The sequence below is a fragment of the Humulus lupulus genome, chromosome 6 (assembly GCF_963169125.1).
Source record: "Humulus lupulus chromosome 6, drHumLupu1.1, whole genome shotgun sequence".
Classification (NCBI taxonomy): domain Eukaryota; kingdom Viridiplantae; phylum Streptophyta; class Magnoliopsida; order Rosales; family Cannabaceae; genus Humulus; species Humulus lupulus.
Genome location: NC_084798.1, coordinates 40,927,293 through 40,936,736, shown reverse-complemented (window position 1 = coordinate 40,936,736; position 9,444 = coordinate 40,927,293).

The window sequence follows — 9,444 nt, the reverse complement described above, 5'->3', positions numbered from 1 at the left end:
AAAATATCAACTTAGGTTTGCCAAATTATTAAAATAATTAATAAACCAACTTAGGCTTTCCAAATTATTAAAATGATCAATAAACCAACTTAGGTTTGCCAAATTGTTAAAATAATCAACAAACCAACTTAGGTTTGCTAAATTAATAAACCATAGTTTATAATTTTTCCATTAATTCTAAAATTACCATTGAAAATTAATCCAAAAATTAGAATTAGTTTTCTTCTAATCAATTATTAGGTCCAACTAAAAAGAATAACCTAACACAATTAAGTCCAACATAGGTAAATGAGCCTTATCAATTCGAGCTTGCATGAAGAATAGTTGGGTTTCGTATGTCGGACCCACTACTATGGCTCCCTAACTTCCACACAAAGCCCAAACAGATAGGAATTTGAACCTTTGCTTTATTAATTGTTGTTCAATTGATTAAGCCCAATCTAGTAATGCAAAGAAAATATGTAACACCCTGGGTAGCCAAGACGGTTACACTGTGTGTTACAAAGGTGCAAGACTTGTTAATCAAGTCATTTAGTTAGAAGCGTGTTCCTGAAACTATAATTGAACTAGGGTTAAAAGATTTTGATCATAAAAGATACATTTCATTAAATAAACATTTCATACATGGGATCCCAAAAGAAATAGAGTTTAAGGACAGTTTACAAAAAATTCTAGGATATATACAACTACTGGCCACTCTAAGGGCAAAATAGACATTTTAGGTTCTCATGTCCCTGTACCATCCCTCAGTTGTGGCGGCCGATTAGATGACTATGTACATTAAGCCCCAAAGCTCTCTAACTCAGGACTGGTCCACCTTGCCTTTGCCTTTACCTGCACCACGTAGCACCCGTGAGCCAAGGCCCAGCAAGAAAACCATAATGCATAGCATAAGTGATAATTAACAGTCAGATAGTTCATAAATCACCAAACGGATACTCAGGAAGTCATCTTGCTCACATAATCAACGATATCAATCTACAAATCAATAATCAATCATCCAAATAATAAACATATCATATTCATTAGATTCATAACAATAAACATATAACGCAATATCTAGGATCGACGCCCTTAGGGCGCAACCTCTGATTGTCCCACTGACTCCGGCTCGTTAGGCCGAGCTCAATGATTATACACATAACCTCAGCTACCAGTGGTCGAGCCATGCTCTGTGCGCAAACAGTGACTCCGACACTCTTAGGAACTTTATCACATGTCCCCATGGCATAATACCATCTTATGACATCACATACAAGTTTAGGGAGCTCTTAGTCCCAACATAACCATATAATCGGGTGCAGTTTCTTACCTTTGATTCCGAGCGCTTTGGCTAATAGAAATGATCCTCGAGCACAATCCCGTCCGAGCCCTAGCGTACACCTAGTCACAATAGTAAAATAAAACTATCATTAAATCTCAATTCCGTAACCCAACCTTGGGACTAATCCCAAGCTCCCGAGAAGCCCAATTCCACCAAACGGGGTGGTGGAATCGACCCCCGAGCCTCCAAGAAAAAGCCCTAAGAAAAATACCCAAAACCCATTTCTGGAGGCAGGGTAGCACTATAGCGCTACAAGCAGAGACAAACGCCCCCCAGGAAAATAGGCATAGCGCTGTAGCGCTCTAATGCTAGCGCTACGATGTTACAAGCAGCACCAGCAAACCTCTGAGTTTTTCCTTCGAATTTCCTTGAGCCAAAGCTCCATAAATCCCCTCCAAACCTCAATCACACTTCAAATTAAGCCTGCCATCTACTATATCTCATCTAACATGGCCCAACAACATCAAACTTGGCCACATGAACCATTAAACATAGAAAATTAAGATTGAGCTTGAAGCTCAAGAACTTAACCAGAAAACCCAGAAATTCAAAACTTCAAAGCCTGAAATTGTTACGTTTAATGGGAGAATTCAATCTTAGGTTGTATCTATGCCCTTCCAGCCTTTAGTTCTTCAAATCCTCAAGCTCAAGCCCCTTGATTCCCATCCAAAACTCAAATTCAGAAACAACTTCATCAAAGTCAGAAAATTCAGACCAAACTCTGTAAACTTTACATTAATTAGTTGTTATTTCTAGTTAAGCTTCTCAGCCACTTCCAAGGATCAAATTCCCCAAGACCTAGCCTAACCTCCCTGAGTTCCCAACTTCAAATTCACAAGAGAGGGAGAGAGAAGCAGAAATTCGAGAGAGAGAAAAAGAGATAGGTTTGATACTCTGCTTTCTTCCTTTCCTTTTCTTTCCTTCTGTTTCTATTACTTTCTACAACTTCCACTACAAACATCAGATATAACAAGTATATCTCCTAATAGGCAAAAGACTATTTTACCCTCCCATTTAAATCCAAACCTTTTAGTCATTTTAGGGGCATTTTGGTCATTTGTTCCCAATTCCCACTAACTCCTCAAGTGTTCCTAATATTTACCACTTAAAATCCCGTCATCTTATTAATCACCAATTTTTTTCCCTGATGCCTAATTATCTCCTATATATTTTCCCAAGTTCCCATAAATTCCCCAGGCTCCCCCGAGCCGGGTATAAACCCCCGCTGTGCTATTTTGCTAAACTGCTCACTATGATCGCTTCGAGCCACAAGCTGCAGATGCAAATATATTCCCATAATAATGTCGTCTCAACAATTTATCGCAAATAATTACATTTATGCCCTCAACGACTAAAATTACAAATATGCCCTTATAATCTAAACAGGGCCTGCATGCATAGTAATACTCATAATCATGCATCTCATATATCGATATAATCATGTAATCATGCTTATCACATAAGCATGTATTTAATCATTTAAATCACACTTAAATCAATTACGCCTTCCTGGCACACTAATCAAGTCCCTTAAGCCTTTTTAGTAATTTTTGGGTCGTTACAAAATGGGCATTCACAAGTGGAACCACCCACAAGAGAGGAATTTAAACTTTACATGTTTAATTGGACCCAAATAAAACCTAACATTTTATGAAATTTTTATTTGAGTTTTCACAAATGTTTCAAACAAAAAAATTGGACCATCATTATACTTATATTTAAAGGACAAATGCAAAAAATAACTTAATAATGATGCTTGATATGTTAATAATTGGATGGGCCTAACATGTTACTCTATAAGCATGTGTTGTTAAATTATGCAAATATACCACAACAATATATTATTTTGCAAAATACCATAATTACTAAACATAGAATTCATCAGACAAATTCAATATAATTAATTAAATAAGTTGCAAAGTATTAAATTATTTAAAATATAATTTATCAAAAAAAATTCAATTTCAAATAATTAATTTAAACTAGGCTATTAATTTGTTATGAATGAAAATATATTTTAGTTTTAAATATTTTAACAAATTTTAAAATATCAATATCTCTTTTAACAAAATTTTAAATATCTAAAATATCTAGAATTATCTGATAACAAAATATAAATATTTTAAACAATAAAAATATCTTGAATAATAAGATAACTAATTTTATATTTCATTTATAACTGTTGACCACAATTTTGGCCAACGACAAGTAGACACAAAAATGGCAGTAAGCCTTGAATAGAAAATAAATGACACAAATAATTTTATAGTGGTTCAACCCCAATTTTTTGATAATATCCTAATCCACTTGGAGTTGTGATATATGTACCTACACTTAAGAACTGATGAACCTGAGCAACCTAAGTTTCTTAAGTATAAGTCGAAAAATACAACGTTTCTCTCTCTAAGTTCCCTTAGAAAATGCCCCAAGAATGGCCCATGTAACAATTCCAACGTCTTAAAATTAGGGAGTCTAAAAATCTAAAAAAGATCAGATCCCCTAAATGATGCCATAAGCTCTCTATTTATAGGCCCATGGATCGTACAAGAAATGTCCCCCCTTTTGACATAGTATTTGGTTTTTTTAACCAACTTTAATTAACAAAGTAATAAACAAATCCAAAGTACAACAATACGGCTATTACTTCGGGATATCTGAGAAATTCTCGCGGTAGTTACGGGCAATTCTGGTTGAAGTTGTTACTGAGCTTCCGTAGAAAAGTTACTGGGTAGTTAACTCCTGAGATTCTATAAAGAAGTCACTGGGCAGCTAACTCTTAAGACTGTGACATACCCATTCGGCTAAATCTTCCTTCTAATGTAGCTGGTCAGTTAAATCTCCTTTCTGATGTTGTCAGTCGAGTAAATCTCCTTTTTGATGTAGCTGGTCTGGTAAATTTCCTTTCTGATGTTGCTGGTCGGGTAAATCTCCTTTCTGATGTTGCTGGTCGGGTAAAACACTCCCTGACAAGGAAAATTCATATCTGGTCAGGTAAATTACTCCTTGACCAGGTAAATTCTTACCTGGTCCGGTAAATCATTTCCTGACCAGGTAAAACCATTTGTTTGGCCAATGTTCTTACAACCAGTGACATCACGACTATGTAGCTCATCTTCTAACCCTTGCACTTCCCTTGGTCAACACATTCATTGACCATTAATGTGCCTATTGACCCTCAAATTGGCCAGCGACACGGAGTCAAATATACGACAAAATATGGAACGACACTTGAAAAGATAATTTAATGGAAAGGGAAAAAAACACCAAGGAATTATAATGGTTTAGCCCCAATGATTGGTAACAACCTACGTCCACTTAGTGTATTGTTATTATTGAACTTCAAAGTCGTGATCAAAGAACTAGGGTTCTTTTAGTTTCACCAACCTTGGAAGGATTACAATAGTATGATCAACAATCACTATAGCTCTTTCTCTCTCAATATTAAGCAAAAAAAGATAATGAATTCAAAAGTCCCTTCCTTGAGCTATTTCATGCATATTTATAGGCTCAAGGAGGGTAACACATGCTAACGTGTCCTATCTTTCCTTAACAATTGCGTATCAAGGATAGTTATGAAGAAATATTCCAATGCAGTTAATATTAGATTACAACTTAAGAAGGAAATAAATCAGGCTTCACGATCAGCCTAGTCATATCAAAAATCAACACTGACGATGAGGTGTGCTTCTGGTCGATAGCCGAACAACACCATTGCCCTTCAATTCCACCACGTGTCAATCCATGTGTGAGAAATCTTTGCCACATCATTCATAGCCATTTTTGGGTAAACATTTGCCCCCAAAGTTTATTTATCGCGACCAGCAATAAGTAAACTTAAGAAAACAACCTTTCGAATACCCCACGAAATATGTCCATGCTTTCTAAAAAAGGTGGCCAATCATGTCTAATCAGGTTTTTTTGGTTTCCCAAGAATGTGTCCGACGGCTATCACGCTTCCCCATTCCTTGAAAAATTACCCTTTATGATTACCTTGGTAACCGCTCCTCGGCTAGTATAAATGACCCTTCAGGATCACTTTTTACTTTTTACATTTTATCTCTATCTTCAAGAAAATCGAAGAACAAGGAGCCAAACTTCCAGAACTCAGACAACTCTTGACGATCCACGAAGCTCCTACCCACCCAAACTGACTTAGCACCTTAGACTCTACTCCATCTTTTATACACGTACTTTTCTTCAACCTTTCAGTTGTTGATACACCATGCAATATCTGTTTATCTATATTTTTTATTTCTGAGTCCTTGAATACATATATTATTTTATTATTATTTTTTACTGTTCTTGGCCAAAACTAACTTGGGGTAACGGGCATACTGACTGATGCTTGACAGGATAGTGAAATAGCATTCTGCAGGAGTTAGGAGCTAGTTTGGTAGTTGAGATTGTATATTTAGGGCGTAAAATCGAATTTTACTTCGATTTTTAAGCTAGGTGAAAAACTGGGTTTTTCCCGCCCTTTCAAAGTCGAACTAGCTTTTTCCTTAAAAACATTTACTTCCGCTTTTCAATCTGTTTTTCAAACTGCTCGTATAGAACTTAGTATTTTTGTTAAAATGCTGCTGGTCGTATACGCGAGCAACATTATTCCAACTTTCAATACAAGCTTCTAAGCTTTACATCTTATCTCCCCCTTTCTCTGTTCGCAGCTTTCATGCAAGGTCTGTGGGGAGGAGAAAGACCCATCGAGGACGACTTACTAGCTCAGCTGCTTGAGGACGAGGAACAACCGTCATCGCTAATACCTGACATTCCCTTTTCTCGCGCCACTTCAAACACTCCATCTAACCTTATCCAAAATATGGCTCGAGCAAAAACTACAGCCCAGAAAAAGAAAACTCCCAATCCTTCAAATCAGCCTGCTCCTCGAGCTAAAATTTCCTCGACTAGTGGTCGAGTAGAAAATATTCCTGACCCCAATATCCAAACTCATGCCCAGCCCTGAAATGCCATTCAACCAGATGTTGAATGGTATGTTGTACCTGAAAGTCGGGTGACGATTAGGATGATCACCAACTACATTAGAAAATATGGACTCCCGGGGGTGACATTAGTTCAACCCAATCAAGACCAATGGGCAAACTTGCTTGGAGGCGCTTTCAGCGCCTGGTCGAGATACCATATTGAGGCAGGGGCTACCTTGCCTCTTCATCCATTCTTCCAAGGGGTGGCCAACTACTTCGGGGTCGCCCCTTTCCAAATAACTCCCAAGGGGTATAGAATGCTTGCAGCACTCTATATCCTTTATAGCCACAAAAAATGGCATGTGCCAACACCCCATGAGGTTAATTATCTGTTCGACCTCAAGTCTAACCTCAACCAAGAAGGTACGGGGTTTTTTCATTTTTGTCATCAGGAAACAAGGCACACCTTTCTGACCGACACCGCTCACATATCAAACGTGGGGAGGTACTACTAGGAGTATTTCCTTACGACTGACATCGTCGCAAACAACCTGGCCTTCACTCAAGTAGGTAACTCCATTGTACCACTGGTCATTAATCTTTCTTTAATTTTTTTTCTCTACATTTTCTTAGATTTTTAGTGCCTTTTAGGCCTATGATTAAGATCAGCCCACTCCATAAATGGAGTTAAGATCAGCCCTCTTGGCCAATATGAATTACGTGGAGAAAAGCTTCAAGCATCTAGTCACAGAGGCTAACCTTAGGCTGGTCAGCCTTTTGGCCCCTCATCAGGATGTGAAGGAGTCAACAGCAGGGAGTGCTACTGGCGGAGAGGTTCCTGAGCAGCACCCAGACGTGGAACAACCTCTTCCGAGGAGGGCAACTGGAGTAACAATTAGGGAACCTTCTGGCACTCTGCGGGCTGCTGCTCCCCCTGGCCCAAAGGGAAATGGATAAAAGAAGGCCACTGAACCCCTCACTCCCATCGATGATTCTTCAGATAAGAACGATACTGATATTTCGCTCTTAGATAGTTGGCCAATTCCCTGTCACTTATTTGATGAGGATGACAACTTTAAGTTTACTCCAATCTTAAGTTCAGATTTCTTCCAGGCAGTAAGTAGTTCAGTAAGTAATGTAGCGACCAATAGTCGTAGCGCGGGTACTTTACTTATAATCTCTTCACTTTCATTTTTAGCCCCGTATAAATATCTTCTCTCATTGCTCGTGTGTTTTCCTTTTGTGCAGATCTGTCATCTGAAGACGTGTTCGAGCATTACAAGGCTGCCGCTGCATCTTTTGGCAAGAAGAAGGAAAGCAAGAGGTCTCGAGGGGAGAGCAGTAAAACTGCCTCAAAGAAGGCCCGAACCAAGGACCCTCCAGCCACTGTCCCTTCGAAGGAGAACACACCACCTCCATCGCCACTCGAGCAGTCGGACTCAACTCCTTTGGTCGACCAGCATTCCACTCCTTCAACACCCGTTGACCAACACCCTACTCCTCAGGTCCCTACCAACCAAACATAGCGCACTCAGCCCGAAGGCTCCCTGTCCAACATCATGGTCAGCTCAGCCAGGGAGAGGATATACAAGCTTTCCAAACATAAACGTAGTCAAGAGGCCATTACCGAAACCATTTCCATGAAGCCTGACCAAATACTCAACCGAGGGCTTAACGAGATAGTTAGCGTAAGTTACCTCCTGATGCTGAATAATTTATTTTTGATTCTCTACCAATGCCTTACCCTTTTTTATCTGATTACAGGGATTACTAACCATGATTGCTGGCTGGCGCCGTGCGGGGGCGATGGTGTCTCGGGCCAAAATTTTTGACACTAAACTTGCTGAAGTTAAGAAAGCGCTTAAAGAGAAAAATGCTGAGTTGCTCGAGAAGAACAATGAGCTAACTAAACAGAACGGTGAGTTGCTTGAGAAGAGTACGGAGCTGTCTAAGCAGAAAGAGGAACTCCTCGAGAAAAAAGCCACTCTGACCAAGGAGCTGCTGGAGGTTCGGGACGGCCTGAAGATATCCAACGAAGACAAAGAAAAATTAAGGGAAAGCGCCAAACTAAACTACCAACAATCTATATAGCTCGAGCTTGAGTTGAATGCGAGCAGGCAGAAGACAGAGGAGCTGGAAAAGCGTGTGAAGGAGCTTGAGGAACTTGAAGCCAAGAACTTGGAGAAGTACAAGGAAGCCACTCATCTTTGCTTCTACGAGTTTTGGAAGCACAACCGGGAGGCTAACTTCAACTATCTGTCAGAACACCTGAGGCAGATTCTAATGTCTCAGTGTGGCATTCGGCTAGAGGAAGAATAGAGGGCTAAAGTACCTGCTTCCTCGGAGATCTCTCTGGCAACAGGGATAGATGGTGCAGACAATGAAGCTGGCATAACTATCGACCAGGACGCTCGTCAAGACACTCCAGCCCCTTAGTCTTTCTTCTTTTTATCTTTAAATCTTTTAATTACCCGACCTACTGGTCGTGATGTAAAGACATTAATTTCTTATTGTTGCGCGAGCAACTATTTTCCTTTTAATCAAACAATTACATCCAAGCAATATTGCTCGCGGTGTAAAGTAATCTATTTTTCATATTATAATACATTTTCATTTTATTATAACATCTGTTCGCATGACCGAACTTAGCATAGCACTTTGGTTTGATTTAACAAAATAAAAAATTTTGAAAAATACTCTAAGTACCCTAGCATGCTTTCACTTATTTTGCTCATGTGTTTACATACCTTTTGATGGTATGCTTTGTTTACTTGTACCTTATATGTCCCCCAAGTGATTGAGGAGCTTTAGGTCCTTCGTCATTTGCCTTGACCAAAACCTGTTTGAACAATATTGCTCAGAGCAAAATAATTGAAATTGTAATACAGCAAAACAACACACGTAATGAGAAAATACTTGTAATAAATACAATAGTTGGCAAGAAATGACTGGCTGCGCACAGTCCCTTATATTTCTCGTAATAAATGGACAAAACATGTCTGTATGAGTGATCAATAAGATCTTACACTTATAAGCGATCGGTCACATAAAATGACCAACCCTTTTTCAAAACTTGTAAAAAGTAAAATTAATACAAGCCAATTCTTTAAGAAGAATTATTTATTGGTAATACTTGCGCAGGTGTTCTCCATTCCAATAGCGAGGAATGAGATCTCCGTTTAAGCGAGCAAGTTTATA